General features: G+C 39.3%; 1 long non-coding RNA gene across 1 annotated transcript in view; it reads left to right on the forward strand.

The window, feature by feature from the left end:
* Positions 1–21,682, forward strand: part of LOC309860208 — a 106,939-nt gene that overhangs the window by 13,118 nt on the left and 72,139 nt on the right. The gene's annotated exons all lie outside the window — the stretch shown is intronic.

Below are 21,682 nucleotides of genomic sequence, written 5' to 3' on the forward strand. Positions count from 1 at the left end.
CTTTCTTCCCATCTTTGAATTCCTAGCCATCCTCCTTCTTCCATTTAAAAGCCACCTTTCTCCTTCCCGGATCGCAACAGTAAGGTCCAATATCCATCCACCTCTTTTGAATTCCTGGAGTACTTGCTGGGCCCTCCTTATTCACTTTGGATTTGAGTTGTTACCATAGGTTCATTACTCCTAAACCTGGAAGCAACTCAAGCGAAGAGACGATCTTATCTGTTTCCTCCTGCATGGTGGGTGGCACATGATAGGCGTGAAATACATGAGTGTTCACGGGATACTAAGAGCACAGCTGTATTTCTGAATGGACGGCTCTTGTGATCAAGCATTTTTATGATCACCTAATGGTAAAAACCATACCCAGTTTTCTGTTAAGTATCTACTATGCCTTAGGCAAGTTGCCACATTCTGTGAATGAGATTGACTCAATACTCACTCCCTTGTGCCTTATATTCTAATGAGAAAAACAGAATTTAGACAATTAGAGCTGCAGTGAGTGTAAGGAAAAAGGTAGGAAGAGAGGGGTTCTAATTAAATAGCTCACTTGTCACAAAGGAGAAAGCTGTTATCAGTACTGAAAAAGTTAAGTGGGTTAGTTTCCAAGTTGTGAAAGTCCTGTCCCTGTGACTGATTTAGGTGTGAAGCTACAACATACTATGGGCCACGGGAGCTGCTCTGTGCTCTAGGAGAAGGAGGTGGTCTATAAATTCAGATTCATTAATAAAGGAGGTAGGTTGGGAAGTCGGGATCATTAGTTGGCTGAAGCAATACACTAATGCAGCATAAAACATAAAACATACTGAGGTCTGCCATTTATTGTCCCCTCAGCTGGCATAAAGTTATTGTTGAATTATTGGCTGTAGCAAAGCTGTAAAGTCACATAGTGGCATTATATATTATATACAAATGCAGGCATATACAGCTGGAATATATAGACAGATGCTTCAATTTTATCTCATTCTGTTAATTTAACTTGGTGTTTGGATGTAGACTTAAAGCACAGTAAATCACTGGGATCACTTCAGGAGGCTTAGCTCAGAGCAAAGCTATCTCTTTGGTTTAAAATCACTCTGATTACTCCCAATCCTTCCTAGAGAAAGCACTTAACTAGATGTTCCATATTCTCTTGAGAGTCATCTTTCCAAAAGTCAATGACAGAAAAAATTGACTTTGAATAAAATAACAATAGCTCAGGATTCTAATATTTAATTTCAACATTTCCCTAAACAAGGACAGAATTTGGCCTGTGAACAATAATGGCCCTTTGAGTCTTCTTTCTTTCCCTTTTGCCTGAATTTATATTAACCTGCAAAAACTTGGAACTTCTTTGGGCAAGGTGAAGGACTGTGTTTTTTGTTCTGTTTTATTTTGTTTTTTGGGGGGGTTTTGCTTTGGTTGATTTTCAGAAAAGTTAAAGACAAAGTGATTACACAATAAAGTGCCATCCCAGCTCACTGAGTTTTCTTCCCTGAGGGTTACTACCATTTCTGTAGAAAACTATTCAAACTCCCTCATATTGCCAATTATCAATATAATGATGGAAGCACTTTATATAGGCACCTTGAGTACAGTATAAAGCAGTAGCTCAACACCAAGGCTCTGAAATGAGGAAGATTTGTGTTTTAACTCTACTATTCATGAACTGTGTGAACTTGAGTAAGTTATGGAACCTCCCAAAGCCTCAGTTTCCTTATCTGTAAAATGTAATTTATAATATTACCTTCTTGGTAGGAATCTGAATGAGCTAATATATGAATATACGATCTATGGGAAGTTCTCAACAAATGATAGTAATTATGATTAATATTATCTTTATTAACCTCTACACCAAGCAGGCGCAAAACAAATACTCCTCTCAATGACCAGTAGAGAGAACCTTCTCTCAGTTCCACTGAGTTCTAGAAGCAGTGAAATCACTAAAGAAGAATAGGTATGTGTGTCAGGATTCTTTTAGTGTAAGTGCAGACTAGCTTAATCTACTCAAGGCCAAATTGGGATTTATAGGAAGGGGTATAAGTCAAGCGAAGGACATTTGTTGCCTGTTATTAGGAGCATAGGTCCAAATACTTCCACTCACTGCATCTTGGTATTGGAGTCGCCAAGGAAAGCAACAGTCGAGTCCAAGAGGGAACATCACTTCATTCCCCAGAGAAAAGGCAGACCAAGTTCAGCTCCAATAGCTGGCACTGTCTCCCATGGCCAACAGGTTCCTCCTAGCACCCAACACAGGGCAGCTGGCTTGCACTCACTCCTTTCATGCTACAGTAGAAGGATTCTACCTCCTCCCCACAGGGGACAGATGCAATATTTGGGTTGATCAGGTGCCATTTGTGTTAACTTCAGCAAAACAAAGGAGTACACATTGAGTCTGAAATAGGGAAAGTTCTTCCTACACAAAGTGGTAAATCCAGCCCCAGCTATGGGAACTCTTTATCTCTTGGTAAGGAAGTGTTCCAGGTCCAAGGCTGAGTGGGGGTTGAAAAATGACATGCATGAACCTGCCTTTCTCAACACTAAGAGAAGCTTCTAGAACAGAAGAAAGAAATAGAAGACCTTTATATCAATGAATAAAAACTTAGGCCTTGAAAACCACTCAGTTTTTCTCTGCCTGTTTCTTATCTCTGCTTGTTGGTCTACTTTCCTTCTATTTTCAAACAACTTTTCCTTGTTGGCATAGGTCACAGCTACTGGCAGCTTCCAGGGCCTTATACTAATTGCTTAGAAATCAGTGAGGAAAGAGAGCATCCCTCTCTCTCTCAGCTTCTACTTGAAAAATTCCAGGGAATGACACTGGAATTGGTCAGGTGACCTCTCCTTGGACGACTCACATAATCAGGGATTGGGATCCTATGATTGGCGATAATCTGGGCCATGTGCCCATTTCTATTACCTAAAGCAGGGCACTATGTGCATGTGGGGAGGTGAGGTTGCATAGGGTTTGAAGGTAGAATTCCTCTAGCACAAATGTGACCACTTGTGGAAGAGATCTTAGAGTTAAATTGTCCAAACTCTTCATTTTATTGTCAAGAAACTGGAAGCCACAGAGTTTGTTCAAGGTTAGCAGGGCATGGCCCTTCGGTAGGTTCTCTGCTGGCCGGAAGCATGTCTTCATCAGGTTGTTGGTGGAATGCAGTCAGTCTAAAGGACTCAAAATACTTTATTAAGTGCCCAACAGAACTTCAGTAGGAAACTTTCCTGGTTGAATTAAATATATTTGAATAGGGAGAGAGAGCACAAGAGGGTGGGGGGCAGGTCAAAGAGGTTATAATTTGCATTCTTTGGAACTATAATTTCCTTCAACCCTGCAAAGGGACACTATTGGATTTGCTTCTGAGAACAAGCTGTGTGAACACAAGCTTGGGAGGTTTAATTGGCTATGAGACAGTCTCAGGCATGACTAAGTGGAAGCTGAGAACAACTTCTCAAACTGCACAGGAGAGGATCCAGTTACAATTTTGCCTCGGAGCTTCCCTTTCTATCCTTATCCCTGTGGGATTCTGCCCAGCCTATGAGTGGTCTGGTCTTATTTCTCAGCTGGTTGTTGGTTTCCACACGGGTACACTGAGATACTCCAGGGGGAGTACTGGGAGTATGAGAAAAAAGGGTAAACAAAGAGCATTTTCTAAGGCTGGCAATTAAAAATATGGCTTATAATTAAGGCAAACATCTGAATATTACAGAATGGAATTTCAATAGCATTTCAAAGTTTACAGTGAATCAGAAGATTATAAAGTCATTTTGCTTCTTTTGCCAGTGTCCTGGCCCTGTGTCCTTATTCTCTTAGGGCTGGACTTTCATCCTTATCAAGAGTTAGGGGTACCTTGGATGGAAAATTCAAGAAGCATTGGGGGAATTAATAGCATCCAGAACTTAACTCTGAGGTCTGAGGATAAAATCATCATACTTAGAATTCAGTTCTTCCCTGGTCCGACACACTTCAGAAAGCCTGCTTTCTTTTGCTAAGGTGATTTTGGAAATGGAGGAATATTATTAGGGACAGTTCTCTTATATTTTTGCCTAGCTATTCCATGCTAGACAATTTGTCAAACTGATTCCCCTCTGTCCTTTCCTTTCATTTTGCTTATTGCTGCTCTAACAATAGTTTAGTTTCCTTTAAATATAGAATTTGGGCATACACAATTTAAGAGCTGGAGGAGGTCTGAGAGATTTCTTCACAAATGAAGAACCTGAAGCTTAGCGAGGTGAATCCACCAGCTGAAGACCACACAGCTCAGCAGTGGCTGAGGCAGAATCAGAACCCAGGTCTCTGACTCTCATTCTAGTGCTCTGCCCTTGACCTCTGACCTCCATAAACACTACTCCAAAAAGGAGTTTTTTGTAAACATTCTCAATTTTTTAAATGAAAATTGGTCTGCATTTTCTGTCTTTAATAGGGTTTCACTTACAACTTTAAAAATATGTACCAGTAGTTATGTCTTTCTATTTTTTAAAAAAGATTTTATTTATTTATTTGATAGACAGATATCACAAGTAGGCAGAGAGGCAGGTAGAGGGAGGGGGAAGCAGGCTCCCCACTGAGCAGAGAGCCCGATGCGGGCCTCAATCCTAGGACTCTGAGACCATGACCTGAGCCAAAGGCAGAGGCTTAACCCACTGAGCCACCCAGGCGCCCCATGTCTTTCTATTCTTATTTTGTATATTACCATTTAAAATGTTAAGTTAATTATTGCTGCACATTTTGTTGATTTTTTCCCCCCAAAGTTTATTATTGATTGATTGGCTATTAGTTTTGTTTTCTCGATCATTAAGTTCTTCCTTTCTATTTATTAATTACTTCCTTCTGATGGCTTTTATTATAGTTTGCTGTTATATATCTTGCTTTTTGAATTCTACATTTAGCCATTTTATTTTAAACTTTTATTTAATGCTAGAAATTTTCCTCAGCATTTTTAAAAAGCTATACCCCACAAATTCTGATATGTTTTGTTTTCACTATTTTCTAGGAATTCTAGAAAGTTTTGTTCTGTATCTCTCCTTTGTCTGAAGGATTGTTTAACACACATTGCTTATGTATGTGTGTGTGTGTGTATGTATGTATGCAGGTGGAAAAACCTGTCCGTTTTTGGGTTTTCTAGTTTCACTGTATTCAGAGCAATGTATTATCATTATTGCTATTTCTGCATTTTCCACATTGCAATGTGTGCCTGTGTCTAACACTATGGTTAGTTACCCCAAATTCCATCCACTGAGTCTATAATTGTATTGTTCTCCATGGTTCCCACTCCACTGCATTCAATGAGAAGTAGATTTCTATGTTATACTCTTATATTATCTTGTGCATTTCATTTTTGACATTTACCACAAATTCTAACTATATAGTAATTTATGTGCTGCATTAGTGTCTGTAGCAGATTACCTTCACTTTGGTGTCTTAAAACAAGAGGAACTTTTTCTCTTCCTGTTCTGGAAACTAGAGTCTGGAAATCAAAATGTTAACAGGGCTGCCCTCTTTCTGCAGGCTTTGTGGGAGAATTTGCTCTTGGTCCCTTCTAGTTTCTTGGGGCTATCAACATTCCTTGGTGTTCCTTGGCTTGTGGCCACCACTCCAATCTCTGCCTCCATCTTTACATCACCTTCTCCTCTGTGCATCTGTCTTATTTTTCTCAGCCTTGCTCTAATAAAGACACATACTGCATTTAGGGATAACTTGGCTAATTCAGGATAAGTTCCTTCTCTCAAGAACTTTAACTGAATCATATCTTTTGCCATATAAGGTAATATTCATAGGTTCCAGGGATTAGGACCTGGGCATATCATTGGGGCCACCATTTAGCCTACTGTGTGTACCATCCCTCCTATCAAATATCTGGCTCTTTTAGTGTCTAAGATCCATGAGGTGAAGCTCATGTCTTTTTTCTGTCTTGATATATCCTTACTTTCCAGTAAAATACTCAATTCATGGTAGTTAATATATAGTTGTGAAATAAATAAATCCATGAAATGTGCCTTAATTGCTTCTCTATGTTCAAAGTTTTCAGCCTTAGCCTTAAGTAATCTACTTTACTTATAACTGAATGGAGGATATCTATGGATTCTATAGGATCAGACCAACATTTGTCATTTTGCACTGTTTCAAAGGCTGTCTAGAATTTTGGAGGATTTTTTTATTTTACTACACTTGAGGGCTCTATGAATTAACTTCTTGCACAACCTATAGCAACTATTTCAGTGTCTTACTTCATCCATTTTTCTTACATGTTCAGCTTTGTGGAATTATATTAAGATGAGCGTTGCTTCAGGGCTGATGGATCAACTATCTTAGTGGCCAGATCATTCTACCACTTTTGTTCAGCATTTCTTTAAAAATTAATGTATACCTGCCTACTTCCAATGCAATTTTAAAATAACTTCCACACTTAGTCTGAATAAGCAAGAAAATAAAAATATTTTTTAAAACACTAGAAATAAAACACAAAAAGGAGAGGTATATATGCATTAGTTACTCAGGATGAGGTAATTATTATAATCAAGTTCTAAGTTAAGCAATGCTATTGTTGGTGATGGAATAAGAAAATAACATTACTTCATTAACCGATTAAAAAAGAAAAATATGAGTTCATTACAGGATGTAAAGTTTTTCCTGACTCTAGGCTCTAAAAGGAAGAATTTAGTGTAGATATTTTATTTTCAAAGTGTCATTCGTCATTAATCAAATTCAACAAGTCCCCTCATTTATTTTCTGTGTTCTTTCTGAAGCTACTGTTAGGTTTAAATTTCTTTGTGGCTATGTGATATTGTATTGGAGTCATGAGGAGGGTGAATGATAGGCAGTTGTTTAGGATTTTGCCCCAAATTCATTTTACTTCTAAATAATGTATATTTAAATAACCAGAGTGAGGTTTAAACATTTTTTTATTTCTATAATCAAGTTTGAGAAGTACCTTAAAATGTTTGGGAATTGATATGCTCACTCCACTACTGGTGGAAATCACTAGCCTATTGCACAGTCTACATGCTATAGCATGTAGACATAGTTGGTACAATATACTGATATCAAATGAAGAAGTCACTGAAGAAATAAGAGCATTTAAAGCTAGAATGCAGGGCTACTGTCTTCCCATATTTTACATGGTTTCAGAGGATTGGACATTAGACATAATCCCTCAGTGCTTCCCTCTCTGCTCACAAGCTTATCTGTACCACACATAGCCTCCTGTTTCTCCTTTATGTGTTAATAGAGATCATCCTCCCCTTTCCCAAGAACAATTCTTTCACCTTGGTATGAGTCATATCCCTTTGATCTCTAAAAGAACTTGGTTCTACCCACCATCCATTCTCTCTCTTGTAATTTCAATTTCTCTATTAACTCTTTTCTTTATTTATGTGCTCCAATGTATTTTATTTTGATAAATAAAAATGTAAAAAATTTGGGGGCACCTGGGTGTCCCAGTCAGTTAAGCATCCGGCTCTTGATCTAGTGCAGGTCTTGGTCTCAGGTCATGAGTTCAAGTCCTGTGTTGGGCTCCACTTAAAAAAAAAAGTAAAAGTATCTCAAAGATCTATAGCTCCTTCACAGTTAAACTTTGTAAAGGCAATCTTACATTCTTTGCTTTATTTATTCACTCACTTATTCATTTGGTTGTTCAACAAACATGTATTGACTCCTAACTAGTAGGATACAGCAATAACCAAGACACCCAAAAGAATGATATCCTGAAAGAGATGATAATGTAACAGGATAGAAGATAAAGTAAACAAGCAATTGTAATACAAAGTAACAAGTAACAAGTGTTTTGATAGGTATAAAATAAAATGTTACAGGCTCTTTGCTATCCCTTCATCAAGAAGTAGAGTCTAATTTCTTTCTCTTGGATATAGACTGGCCTCAGTAACTTGTCTGACCAATGGAACATAATGGAAGTGTTGTTCAGGGATTTCACCCTAGGTGTTAAGAAACTGAAGGAGGTCAGAACAAGTTTCCCAAAATATGCCACTTTGGTGTGAGGATTATTTTGAGCTAAAGGTAATCAACACCCAGCAGACTCAGGAAAAGCTCTTTACCTACTGCTTAACTGCCTAAAAAAAAAATATATATATATATAAATTTCCTAATTATAAAGGAAACTTACATTGAAAAAGGGGTCTGTAGCAGAAAGAGATCTATTATCAGAGGTAACTTTTTTTTTTTATTTTCCAAACTTAAATTACAGAGATTAGGCAAAGTACAGGTGAGGACTATTGGAAGGTAATATACAATTAATTTTTATGACCGTGTTCAGATTTTTTAAGATTTTATTTATTTGCCAGAGTTCACAAGTAGGCAGGCAGGCAGAGAGAGAGGAAGAAGCAGGCTCCTTGTGGAGCAGAGAGCCCGATGTGGGGCTCGATCCCAGGACCCTGGGATCATGACCGGAGCCGAAGGCAGAGGCTTTAACCCGCTGAGCCACCCAGGTGCCCCAAGAGGTAACTTTTTACTTAAGAAACTTATTTGCGTAATTGGGCAATAGAGATGTTTTCCAAGCATTTTTTCCTCTTGCCTTCCTATAAATGGCCTATTTTCCTCTTTGGCAGCCCCAGACCCCTATCCCATTCCTCCTCAGGATGGCATATAAGCCTCAACTGCCTGGCTGCCTTTTGAGTCTCATATCTTTGTGAGAGCTTTCAGAAGTGCGTGCATAATTAAATTTGTTTTTCTCATGTTAATCTGTCTCATGCTATTTTAACTGTTAGACCAGTCATGGAACATAGAAGAGTAGAAGGAAAATTTTTCCTCCCCTACAAAAACCTTGTGGCTTCTGGCTGGATTTCTTAGAGGATAGATGATCCCTCACAGCTCACAGCCACCATGCTATAGGAAACCCACATCGATTGGTGGAACCACAAGTAGGTAATCTGGTTGTCAGCTTAGTAAAACTTTTAGCTGATAGTAAGCAGCAACTTCCAGCCTAGTAAGTGTATCACTTTGATCTTCCACCCAGTCAAGTCTTCAGATGATCCAGCTCTAGCTGCTCTATGATTGCCACAGCAAGACCAATCCCAAGAAAATGTTGATTAGCAAAATTTGGTCAACTACCATAGTAAGTTGCTTCTAGTCACTAAATTTTGTGATAATCTGTTATGCAGTGATATGTAACTAGACAGCTATCCCTGTAGAATAGTACCTTTCCAGGTTTGGGTCAGGAGAACTTGAGAAGACTTTCCAGGGGATGTGACCTGATGCCATCCTGGGCCCTTGAAACTTCAAATGAAAAAAAAAAATGTGACCCATGTTAGACATAAGGTTATCAACTAACACTACTATCAAAAGCTCAAGAGTCTATAATGAATGACGAAGGCAATAATAACATGTGCCTGAGCACCAAATTCAGTGTTTCTCCAACTGGTGTCCTTGGGATATAAATAAATAAATAAGTAAGTAAATATGTATGTCTGCAAAATATTGTTCTGCATTCAAGTAAGTTTGGGAAGCACTATGTTAATAAAAGTAAAATATGATTTCAATCCTCCTAAATTTATTAAGACTGTTTTTATGGCCTATAAAATGTGATCTATCTTGAAAAATATTTCCTGTATACTTGAGAAGAATGTATATTTTATTGCTTTTGGGGGGAATAGTCTGTGACATATGTTAAATCCATCTGGTCTAATGTATCATTCAAGGCCAATATTTCCTTGTTGATTTTCTGTCTGGGTGATCCATCCATTGAAGTAAGTGGGGTATTAAAGTTGCCTACTATTATTGTATTATTGTCTATTTCTCTTTTTAGGTCTGTTACTATTTGCTTTACATAGTTAGGTACTTCTATGTTGGCTCCATAGATATGTACAAATACACACACACACACATATATGGCTTCATGGGTTGACCCCTATTATCATGTTTAATTAGAAGCTTGTTCTTTCAAGCCATAGTCATGATGGATTAGCTAATAGACTTCCTTCACAGAAAGACTGAGCCCTGGGTCTGCAGCCTTTTGTTGTGCCCTGGGGATGGTAGCTGTTTGAAAATTCTTTCTCTGTTTGTTACAGTCCTGGGAGGCTCATGAAAGTAAGCCTCACTGGCCACCAGAACTAGGTGATTTAGAGGTGTCCCCCGGTAGCAGTTGCAAAAACTGCTGGGGTGCCAGATAGGGATGTGAGCTTTTTTCTTGGTGACACCAATTATTACAGTCCTATGGAAACAGAAATGTAAGCTCTCTTGGTCTCTAGAGCCAGGCAATTAAAAGGTGTCCTCTAAGTGGCAGCCACACAAATTGGGGCAACAGCCTCATGTAAAAGCTCCCTTCTAATAGTGCTGATGCTCTGGAGCATGGCAAAAGGGGAGCCCGCCAGCCTATGTCCCTCAAGAGTGTTCCACCAGGCTTCCAGATGCATATGTTAAATTAGATGCTTCCCCTTAGGGTGATGTTTTAATATAAGCAGGTGAGCCTCCTTTGCTTTAAAGGCACAGATTATCTGCCCCTGAGCCAGGTTGGTGAGTCTGAGCCCAGAAACCCTATAAGAACAGTGACTCAGATCATTAGAGTCTTGTGGGTCTTAGAACACAAGCCCCACTGGTTTTTAGGAGGCTTTGGGGGATCGTGTCTCAAGTGTATGTCTTAAAAGTTGGGATGCCCGATATGGTATTCAAACCCTTTGTTCCTTGGGGAGAAGCCCTGGGTTTTGAGTTCAGATATCAGGAACCCTTTGTGATGTCCTCTTACCTCCATAAAATCCTATAATCTTCCAATAACCAATCAGTCTTATCTTCTGGCATAGGTATAAGTCAAGGCTGTCTTCAGTAAGGTGGGTCCCTTTGGTCGTATGGCATACAATATGGTAACAACGTGTGGGTTCATATACATCTTATCAAACAAGCCTAACTTCCCCCACGGGGCATGAACTACTAAAGTAAAGAGAAAACAAATAACAGTTCAAGTGAAATTGAACAACCTTGCAGATATTCTGGAATGCTCTGACATTACAAGCCAAGGTCTCCTTGTCCTTTAAAGCCATTCACCACCTTCCCTTGCTGAGGCAGAGAGATGCTCTCTCTTCATCCACTTTCCCATCTGCAAGATGAAAGTGGCGAATGGATGACACCTCGCAGGCATTTCCAGGTTTTTAATGCTATAGAAGTTTCCTTCTCTTGTTTCAGTTTGGTTTTCTTTTGTGTTTGGGCTTCCAAATTCAGACAGAGCCTCTTTGATGTCACTGTCTTCTATAATCACTACCAGCAAAATGGCTTCATCATGCTTGCTTTACATCATGGGGGAGGGGGTGAGTGTGCAGTCAATGCAGAGCGAAGAGGACACTGAATCCCAGATGCAGCTGCTCTTGCGTGCCATTTCTGCACCTCTTCCCAGATTCCACAACCACTGGAGACCAGAGACAGTGTATCTGGGCGCAGAGCTTCTCTGTAAGACAAGAAATAACCTACTTGTTTCTTTGGTTCTCTTCTAGACATTAGCTTGTAGGTTAATTGACTTCAGACACACATGTACCTTGGCTGGACATCTGTATCCCCTTCGGTAAATATTGGACTGTACGATCTCTAAGACACCTTTGGGCTTCAACAATGTATGATTCTAAGCCAACATCTTCATTTTTGGACTCTTTTATTCTAGTTCCGTGGGTTATGGTAATACTTCTGGGTCTTCAGAGCCAGAGGAAGAAAAGTTTCACTCTTTGGGTAATGCTTTTGGGTACTCTGGGTCAAAGGCATGAATCAGGCTTGTCACAGACTGGTTGTAGGGTCAGAAACATCTGCTTTACTCCAATGGATGTGAACTGAGATCGGGAAGGCATTTATTTTCTGTAAACCCATTTCTTCAAAACCATCAGTTACATCCTTCTGTTGGAAAGCAATGGTTTTGGTTTTGTTTCGTTTTCATTTTTTATTTTTAAAGATTTATTTATTTATTTTAGTGGGAGAGAGAGAGCGCATGCATGCAATATGAGTAGGTGGAGGGAAAGAAGGAGAAGTCGAGAGAGAGGGAATCCTTGAGCAGTCTCTCTGCTGGGCATGGAGCCTGACACAGGGCTCTATTCCAGAATCCTGAGATTGTGCCCTAAACCGAAACCAAGAGCCAGCCGCTTAAATGGCTGAGCCATCCAGGTGCCCCTGTTTTTGTCTTTATTTTTAAAATCGCTGCCTATATCTGAATGGAGTAGAGAGAAATACAAACTAAAAATAAAAAGATTAATTTCCCCTGTGGAAAAGGGAAGAGATTCCTCCTCCCCAGAACCTGTTACTAGAGCATTTACTTTAAAAAAAAAAAAAAAAAAGTAATTCTTTCTTTCTCTGTCTCATTGAAATGTGTGTCAATCTTTTTAGAAACTAAATAAAACTTTTGTCAACCTTGTGATCTAGGAATGTCTTTCTCAAGGACCTACTGACATATCTTTTTGAAATATAAACATGGAGGGAAATAGACCACCTATTTCCTAGTTTCTATGGGAGGATACGAGCCTAATTTCAATGGGCGCCTTCCTCCAAGCTGTAAGATAAGACCACAGAAAAACAGAAGACATTTGTGTTTGGATAGAGCCAATCAGCTAACCCAGACAGTTGTTCCAGCTGACAGGTGCATCTAAGGATGAACTGTTTGTAACCAGTGTTGCTGGCGGGACTTCTTACCCGAGGGCTAGTTATTGTTTGTCTCATGGGCATGTATGTAAAGGGCAGTGTCTGCTTGGCTCTATCAGAAGATGAGATCTCTTTCTGTCTTTGCAATCTTTTGGTGACCCTCTGTGATGTGCATCATGTTTGGGTTGAATGCTAATTCAGTAAGAAAATCATTTTCCTTCTCTTCTACCTTTTGTGGAGAAGTTTCTGGATTGGGAGAATTTTTTTTTTAATGTTTCCTTGACAACAGATATTCTAGATCAATGGTTTTCAAACTGTGTTCTTTAGTGGGCCCTCCATAAGTGCTGGGGGATGAGGCAGACGACAGAAGACTGCCAGGGGAGAGGTCTCTGGGCTCTGCGCTTGTTTCCACCACACAGTATTCTTCTTGATATGTTGATATATATACAGTATTCGTGTTCTAGGTAATTTTTGCCTAAGATCAAAATTTCTTTGGTAAAAAAGAAAATGATTACAATTCAGTGATCTAGTCTGTACATATGTTTTCATGATCCCTTTCCTTCCTATAGATTATAAACTCTCTGAGGGGAGGGACTTTGTCTCTGTGTCCCCTGCTAACTTCCTCAAAAGTTAGAAGAGTCCCTGGAAGATAGTAGGTGTGCAGTTATGTTGAATTAATGAATGACCATCAATAATGAACAATGTGTGCCAGAAAAAGAGCGGAGTATGGACACATGTGTTTATAGCAGAATTGTCTTGGACAAACATTTACTCTTGTCTGTGGCTTCCCGTGGTTGTCTGTGGCTTCCCGTGGCCCGAAGACTGTGTGTGCACAGGGATATAAAATATAGGAACAGCAATGCAGGGGTGCATAAGGCAGAAATATTGCAAAGTGGCTAAAAGCACAGGCTTCAGAATGAGATGGCTGGGATTATAAACCTTTTCTCTAATTAGCTATCTGTGTCACTCTGAACAAAATTCTTAATCTCATTGTGGCTCAAGTCCTTTCACTGCAAAATAATCCTTAACTCTGATTCTATCCTTATGCCTGAGCAAGAGGGGGCCCCCACTCAAGGACCCTACAGGTCACAAACACAGAACACATGCATTTTTTAAATAGAGTACACAGACTCCTCTCTTACTGAGACATTCTGTGCCTGACCTGGTCACAGCATGACCCACGATCTTGTGGATCTGCTACAGGATTAAGACAGCTCACACTCTGTTAAAACTCTGTTTCGTACCTTATGCTTTGGAAATGAAAAAGTTCAAATAACCTATTCAAAGTGCTCAGAATAGGGCTTGACATTTGAGAGTTATAATTTTCTTTTTTGTTTGTTTTTTATTTTTTTAAACATTAAAAATAAACTAAATTCAATTAATTAACATATAATGTATTATTGGTTTCAGAGGTACAGGCCCATGATTCATCAGTCTTATGAGAGCTATTGTTTTCATCCTTATTTTCATTGTCCTTGAGGCCAGCAGCTCTCTCCCTGCTGTACTCGGTCCTTGGCTCTGAGAGGCCTGTTAGAAGATTCAATCTGTGGATCCACACAGCTTAGGACCAGACCCCAAACTCCAGGGACCTCCACGAAGCTTGGTCACCCCAGTGGACCCGAGAAACAGCTTACTCACATCTGTGGCTTTTTTGGTCATCATCTCAACTTCAATATATTGACATTGAGAAAAACAGAGACCTAAGGTCCAGATGATTTAATTAATCAAATTGTGCTTAGAAAGCTATATATTTTTAAATATTTAATGAAATCATGAAAAAACTCCTTTAATCTTTATTAGGACTGAAACATTGAAAAGATATTTTCTGTAAGATGACCTAGGTCAACTTTTGGACCAAAACCTCAGGAACAGTTTTCTGGCTTCTCTCAAAGCCCCTGTCTCACTCAGTATCAACTTGTCCTCTTTCCAGGGAGATCTCAATGAAGCGATCATTATGGTGACAGTAAATTTCATTGTCCAATCAGAACGCTTTAGTGTTCTTGTGCCAAGATAACGAGCATAAGCCCTGACTGTAACTGGCAAGCAGATATATGATTATCCTATCCTCTCAGAAGTTTGAGCTATCCCACAGTTCAGGACAGTCCCTATCCTCTTCCCTAGCTCAAGTCCCTGATTCTGGGTCAACAGAGGCGGATTTTGCAAAGTAAAAATACAATAGTCATTTCCACATCCAAGGGTCATTATCTATTTCTGTAGCTGCCACACAATGAACATGTTTTTTTTTTTTTTAAAGATTTTATTTATTTGTCAGAGAGAGCGAGCGAGAGCGAGCACAGGCAGACAGAGTGGAAGGCAGAGTCAGACGGAGAAGCAGGCTCCCTGCGGAGCAAGGAGCCCGATATGGGACTCGATCCCACGACGCTGGGATCATGACCTGAGCCGAAGGCAGCTGCTTAACCAACTGAGCCACCCAGGCGTCCCCACAATGAACATATTAATTTATAATTTGCTCTTGCTTATTCCAAATAAACTAAAGGTGGCTTATGGCCACTTAAAGTTGAATAAGATAGCAAAAATTGCAAGTAAGTAAGGAAAAAGAAAATCACTAATACTTATGGAGTGGTTACTCTGGGACAGGCACAGTGCCAGGCATTTTATATACATTATCTTAATTAAGCCTTCTGGCGATATTTTCCAGATGGGGAAAGTAGAGCATGAAGAGATTAAGCCCCTCACCCAAGGTCACATAACTTGAAAATATCAGAACCCAAATGTATTTTATTGCAAGGAAAGTGATGTGTTTCTTAATGAAAATTTCTAATTTGGTTATCTTGTTCTGTTCCATTTTTATCAGTATATGAAACTAGATATGTTTTTATTTCTAAAACCCTTCTCTTTCTTGGATGAGAAAACTTACTATGATTGAATTAAGCAATAAGTTAATGTATCACTTATTTCACTAACACAGGGCCTGGGGATTTCTGTACTTAAAGGATTACTAATGATTTTTTGGCTTTTCCCATGTGATCCATGATGAAACACCTCAAACTCTTTCAGAAAGAAATAAATTCCATTAAAAAAATTCAATTGTATAAGCTGTCTTTAAGTTTTGCAAAATTTTCAATTTGCTTTCCTAAGGTTAAGAGCAACTCAGAAGGGTGCATGCTCAATTTAAGGAATTTATATAACATAAATAATTTTGTTCCTTTATGTTTGCTGTAAGTCAGTAATTTTGTTGAAATTCATAGTCTCTGAAAATGATGAATTTGCAGATTGCATGTTTTTCCCTGTGACACAGTCTAATTCACCCTCAATACTGAAGAGGGAAAGTCATTAACCTAACAGGGAAGGATGAAATCGGAGATAGGAAAGGTTAAAAATATGAATACAGCATCCTTCCTTTTATCAAAGCACCGAACAGTCATATCAGAGATGTGCAGAGGCCTCAAGAGCTGTCCCAGCTGTCAGAAAAAAAATGACATCATTTTTCCAAACTCCAGTTTCCTGGAACTAAAGTGTCATCTCATTCATAAATACCCCAGGTTTCTAATAATCTTCAGCCGCACCCCTGGAGCCTGGTAAGGTAAAGGCGATTGCTTTTCTCTCAGCTTCTGTAACAGTTTATTTGCACCCCGGGTGTGTAATAATCTTGTTACAAATGTCATCTGAGTTAGTAAGGAATTGATCTGGGACGTCTTTAACCCTCTTTACCTCAACATGGTCTAATAAATTGAGCATTTTACAAGAGGAAAGTGGACAGAGAAAAAGAGCAACACTAATCATCCATTTCTCCTATTCTTTTGTCTCAGCAAATGACAGGCCAACAGGCTTTCTGTTTCTTTCTTTCTTTCCTTTTTTTTTTTTTTTTAAGATTTTTATTCATTTATTTAACAGAAAGAGACATAGCAAGAGAGAGAACACAAGCAGGGGGAGTGGTAGAGGGAGAAGCAGGCTTCCTGCAGAGCAGGGATCCTGAGGTGGGGCTTAATCCTAGGACCCTCATGACCTGAGCCAAAGGCAGATGCCCAAAGACTGAGCCATCCAGGTGCCCCTAGGCTTTCTTTTTCTTAAGATGAAGATGGCTGGTGATGGACGCAGTGATGGCCTCTAAATTGTAATGAGCTTGTGTTGGGCTCTGCGTGACAAAGCACTTGGTTAGAGAAAAGTTGGAAGAAAAGGGCTGGGTCTCAGGAGATTGGAGGATGGATTTGATTGACTTCCAAGGACTGTAATATAGTCCTTGAATGATCCAGTCCATGTTCTTGGCCCATTAGCTCCTTCTGTTAGAACAGGCTAATTTCTTTGTCCATCTCCACTAAAGTGGGCAAAACTAAGGCTTACTCCTCACTGACTTAATTTCTCAGTGACTGTTCAAAGAAGGTCTAGTGATTATTAGTTCAACTTCTTTATCTTGCTTAGAAAGACCAGGTTTATTAGACAGTGAAACCTAAACCATTTGTGGCCATGATATGATGAGTTAAAATCTTTGTTAAAATCTGTATTTAATCTAGGTACCCAGAGAGGTGTGGTATTAATCAAAATGTATTCAATACCTAACACTAAACATATGTTGAAAGGATCTCATTTTACCTCCTTTCAAGGTGTGATAATCTCAATACTTTGATAGATATATCCCTTTAGAGACATTATTGGGATTTTCTGCTTTATCCTAAAGCTTAAACCACACATTTGTGTGTGTAACAGCTCCTGAACAGACAAAGATGAGATATGTAGCAATGATTCTTTTCCTGTGTTCAACAGCAATGGCTCACAGATGTCCTAGATATCACCGTGTTGAAGAAGGACATCCTTCAGATGGGGAGAAGATTGTGCTGCTGTTCAGGAGCTCCAAAAGCTCTGATCTGTGCCAGACTCACTATATAGCTATAGTCTTGCCATGACATTTCCCCACCCTGTCAAGGTACTATGAGGGGCTGCAGTGTATCATGGAAGAGCCCTTTGATTCCAGGGATGGAGAAGACATGGAGTCTAGCTCTGCCATACCTTTTCAGAGCCTTAGTTACCCCATTACTAAGCGGGCTAGATTGTACAACAACAGCCAGCTTTTGCTAAGTGCCATGTGTTATGCTCAGATCTAAATTTTGGTTGGTATTATCTCAGATAAGCCTTATAAACAACACTATGAGATTGTTCTTACTATGAACCTGTCATAGGATGAAGACAACAAAGCCAAGAGAAATTGAACAGCTCATCCCATGTCACACAGCCAGTAGGTGGGAGAGCTAGGATCAGAACCCAGATGATCTGAGTCCATGGATGGGCTTTTGAACTCTATACTCTATGTTGGTAGTAGTTCTTTCTAGTAAAGTCAAGCTGAAAGTCTAAAAAAATGTACTACCCTGTATTTCTAAATCTTGAAATTGTTCTCTGCATCTTCTATTATCACCAGATAGGTGTAATTTGCCTTCTGTGATGCTAGTTCTCACTCTGCCCTGCCGACTTCCCTTCCTTGGTCCAGTACTACTCACTGACCACATCTATGATTGGTATCCCTGGCCTCAGAAAATCCATGAGCATAGATTCTTGGAAACCAGCAGTCCCTCAGAACCGAAGAAACCTACTTGTTACCAGGAAGGCTCTATATCCCAAAAGGCTGAAGACCTTTCAGAGAGAATAGCTTCTTACTCTAGATCTGAAAAGTCCATACATTTTCCCCCTATAGTTCAAATATTTGAAATTGGTTTTGCAGTCGTAATTGTCTCTTACCCCAAGGCAAGAGCGAGATTAGTCAAAGAGCTAATTATGCAGATTTCTCTATTAGATTTCTTCAGCTTAACAGATTCTGAAAGCACTTGCCTATCTACCGTAGAGAAAACATTGATTTCTGTGGCTAGACACCTACTGGGCAGAAATTTCAGATCAGGCCCCACTGTGTTACACATGGAATTGAATAATAATGCTGGCTGGAGTGGCCATTACAAGGTTCTAGTCCAAGGCTGTCTATTGCTGGTTTATTATAGTCATGTAGCTAGCTACCCCCTTAGCCACTGGCCCACCAGCAGGACCAGAGTATGTTAGTAACAGAATTTTCACTGGATTATTTGGCTTTTTTCTACTTGCAGGTGAAAAAATGGGCTGGTAAAACATTTGAGTGGGTTGGAATGCTTTTATACATAATTATAAAGCAGCAACAACCCAAGGGCCTGTTTCTTTCCAATGTTAAGAAACAGATTTTAAAATCTCAGTATGTGCTTCAGAGTTAATTGACAGAGATTTGAAAGACCCCTTTATACTCAAGCTAAATTGTACAAATAAAAGAACAACCTTCAAAAGAGGGGAGGAACTTAACACCAGCAACACAACAAGGTTGCTGTGGATATGCTTTTCAATTATCAGTTGAATTTTCTCTTCCTATGACCAGCTGGTTTATGGATGTCTCATTTGTAAACCAACCTCTGCTACAAATTAATTGTCTGATGTTGACCAAATCACTTAGCTGCTGCTTATTTGTTAAAAATGAGAGAGGTGACTTAATCTCAAAAATACAATTTACCTAAAAACGGGGGCTTTGGTCAATAGAGATGTGTTTTTATTTTTAATTCTAATTTTTTTTATTACGTTCAATTAGCCAACATATAGTACATTGTTAGTTTTTGAATAGAGGTATGTTTAAATCCTAGGTTCCACATGTATTAGCTTTGTGACTCTGGCCAAGTATAACCTCTCTAAGCTTCAATGTTTTCATCTGTGAAATGGGTACTAATACACATGTCTTACAGGGTATTGCAAGGAATAAACTAGATAATGCACATAAAACATCTTGTGTAGTGGTTCTCACTAGGGCTAACTCTGCCCTTTTCCCCAGGGTATATTCAACAATATCTGAAGGCCTTATTGGTTGTCATGACTGGGGGGTGCAAATGGCATCTAGTGAGTAGAGGCAAGGGATACTTTTCAACATCCTACACACACAGAACAGCATCCCACAACAAAATGTCAATCTTGGGGAGGTTGGAAATCCCTGGACATAACATAAGGCTCACTATTGGCACTCAGTAAATGCTGGCTCCAGAGACCAACACTGGAGAGGGTACAAAAGTCTTGAGGCGTTGACTCAGTGAGGATACATTTTTCTTTTGGAAAAGGAGACAGTTTTTCTTGCAGGGCTCTTCTCTGATCAGGTCAGAAAAGCCCTGGGCCTGAAATGAGGCCCAAGACCTCTTTACACCCAAGACCTACAGACAACAGCAGAATATTTATCCCATATCCCAAGTCCAAATTCAGCCAAATAACATAAGACCCCGGAATTTTCCACTATTCTCTCAACCTAAACAGAAAGGGCTCCAAACTTAATTAATTTGCATTAAAATTCCTCCCTTTCCCACTATTAATTCCAATAATAATTTACTATAGGTCAACCATAAATCATTTACTCCAAAAAGTCCTAAGCAGTAATTACTCCTTTCCAATTCAGTGCACTAAATTAGATTATAATTATTAGTCACACTTGCAGCTTGTATTTAGACTCCAACTCCAGCCAACACAAAACAAATGTTTGGAATGTTTATAAGCACTTTCTTTCTCTTTAACTTGACAGGATTTTTTTTTTTTTTAATTCAATAGAAACCATCATACAAAAATAGGGTTTGCCTGGCATCATGCATATTATAAGAATGAACAGCCTGGCAGACATCCACACACACAGTTCCATAACCTCCACGGATGTGGCAGGCCAAAGGAAGGGGATGTTAACAAAGTATAAAAAGAGGTCCACTGGCTCTGGATTATCTTTCCAAGGGGTCTATAAGGTGGCCTGAAAAATCTCATGTATTTATTTGTGGTTTACTATTAGTGTCCTCCTTGCCCACTAGACTTCAAGCTCCAGGAAGAAGCATAGCACAGTGATAAGAAAAGTGAATTTGGAAATCACATTTTATGGATCCATACACCTGGCTAGGATATTGCCAATTCATCTACTAGCACTAGGATGTTGGGAAGGTTCTTCTTTAAAACTCAACTTCTCACTGGTTACTGTATATCCTGTTGATTATGGCTATATCACAGAGTTTTGGTGAGAGTAAAACAAAATAATGCCAAGGGCCTTGTAAGAGTGTAAACATGTAAATGTTGGCCATTACTATATCATTATTAGGGCAAAAACTGTATCTTCTGTTTACAAGTGTAGATTTAGTCCCCAGTACCTTGCTTGCAGAAATTACCAGCTTACTAGATTACTAGTGGTTGAATGACTGAAACGTAGACTACTGGCTAGCAGGATGACTTGGGCAATTTACTTAATCTCCCTGAACCTCAGCATATTGATCTATAGGGGAAGAGGGCTGTTAAAAAAAACGAATGACATCACATTTCTGACAATGTATGATATAAAACATTTGCTTAATGAATGCTGGGTGTTATTATGATTATCCTCATGGTGGGGCACCTGGCTGGCTCAGTCAGCAGAACATGGGACTCTTTATCTTGGGGTCATGAGTTTTAGCCCAAGTTATTGTGTGTAGATCTTACTTAAAAAAAAAAAAAAAAGATTACTCCCATAGTTAGCTATGTGTACCCTGTGCAAATCTCTTAATTCGAAACTCTGGTTTCCTTATATGAACAAACAGACATTGATTCTGTTTCTCAGGTAGAAGTGGAGAGTTGGTTATAGGCAGTAAGGAGGATTTACCAGGAAGGTGTGATGGAGAGAGAATATTTATAATGGACCGATCATCATGATGAGCCATGGGGAGATAAGGATGGACGTGTCTGTAAGAGGTAAATGGATAAGGAAAAAGATGTAGATTCACTGGAATGGAGCCCCTCTATTCTCTGTTGCAGCAGAAGTGCCAAAATGAGGGAGGCAGCAGTCTGGCAGCTAGAGTGGGATGTTTGAAATGAATTTTTAGAAGAGGTGTAGGTATGGGTGCTAATGTCAATTCCTCCCATATCACTTTATACACCTTAACATACATAAAATATTTGCTGCAGAATGGATTCTTCAAGCCCTTCTTTTCCCTGGAAGAGGATGCTTAGAGCTTGTGTGGAAAATTTAAACCATAAATGAAAATATTTCCCACATAATCTTTCTTGCTATCTCACTGACATGCAGAATCAGTGCTACTTCTCCACGATTCATTTGGTAAATATTCACTGAGGGCCTACTATGTAGCAGACACTATTCTGTATTCTTGGGACACAGTACTGTATTAACCACCCCCTCCCAAAATG

Source organism: Mustela nivalis (assembly GCF_964662115.1).
Source record: "Mustela nivalis genome assembly, chromosome: 2".
Lineage (NCBI taxonomy): Eukaryota > Metazoa > Chordata > Mammalia > Carnivora > Mustelidae > Mustela > Mustela nivalis.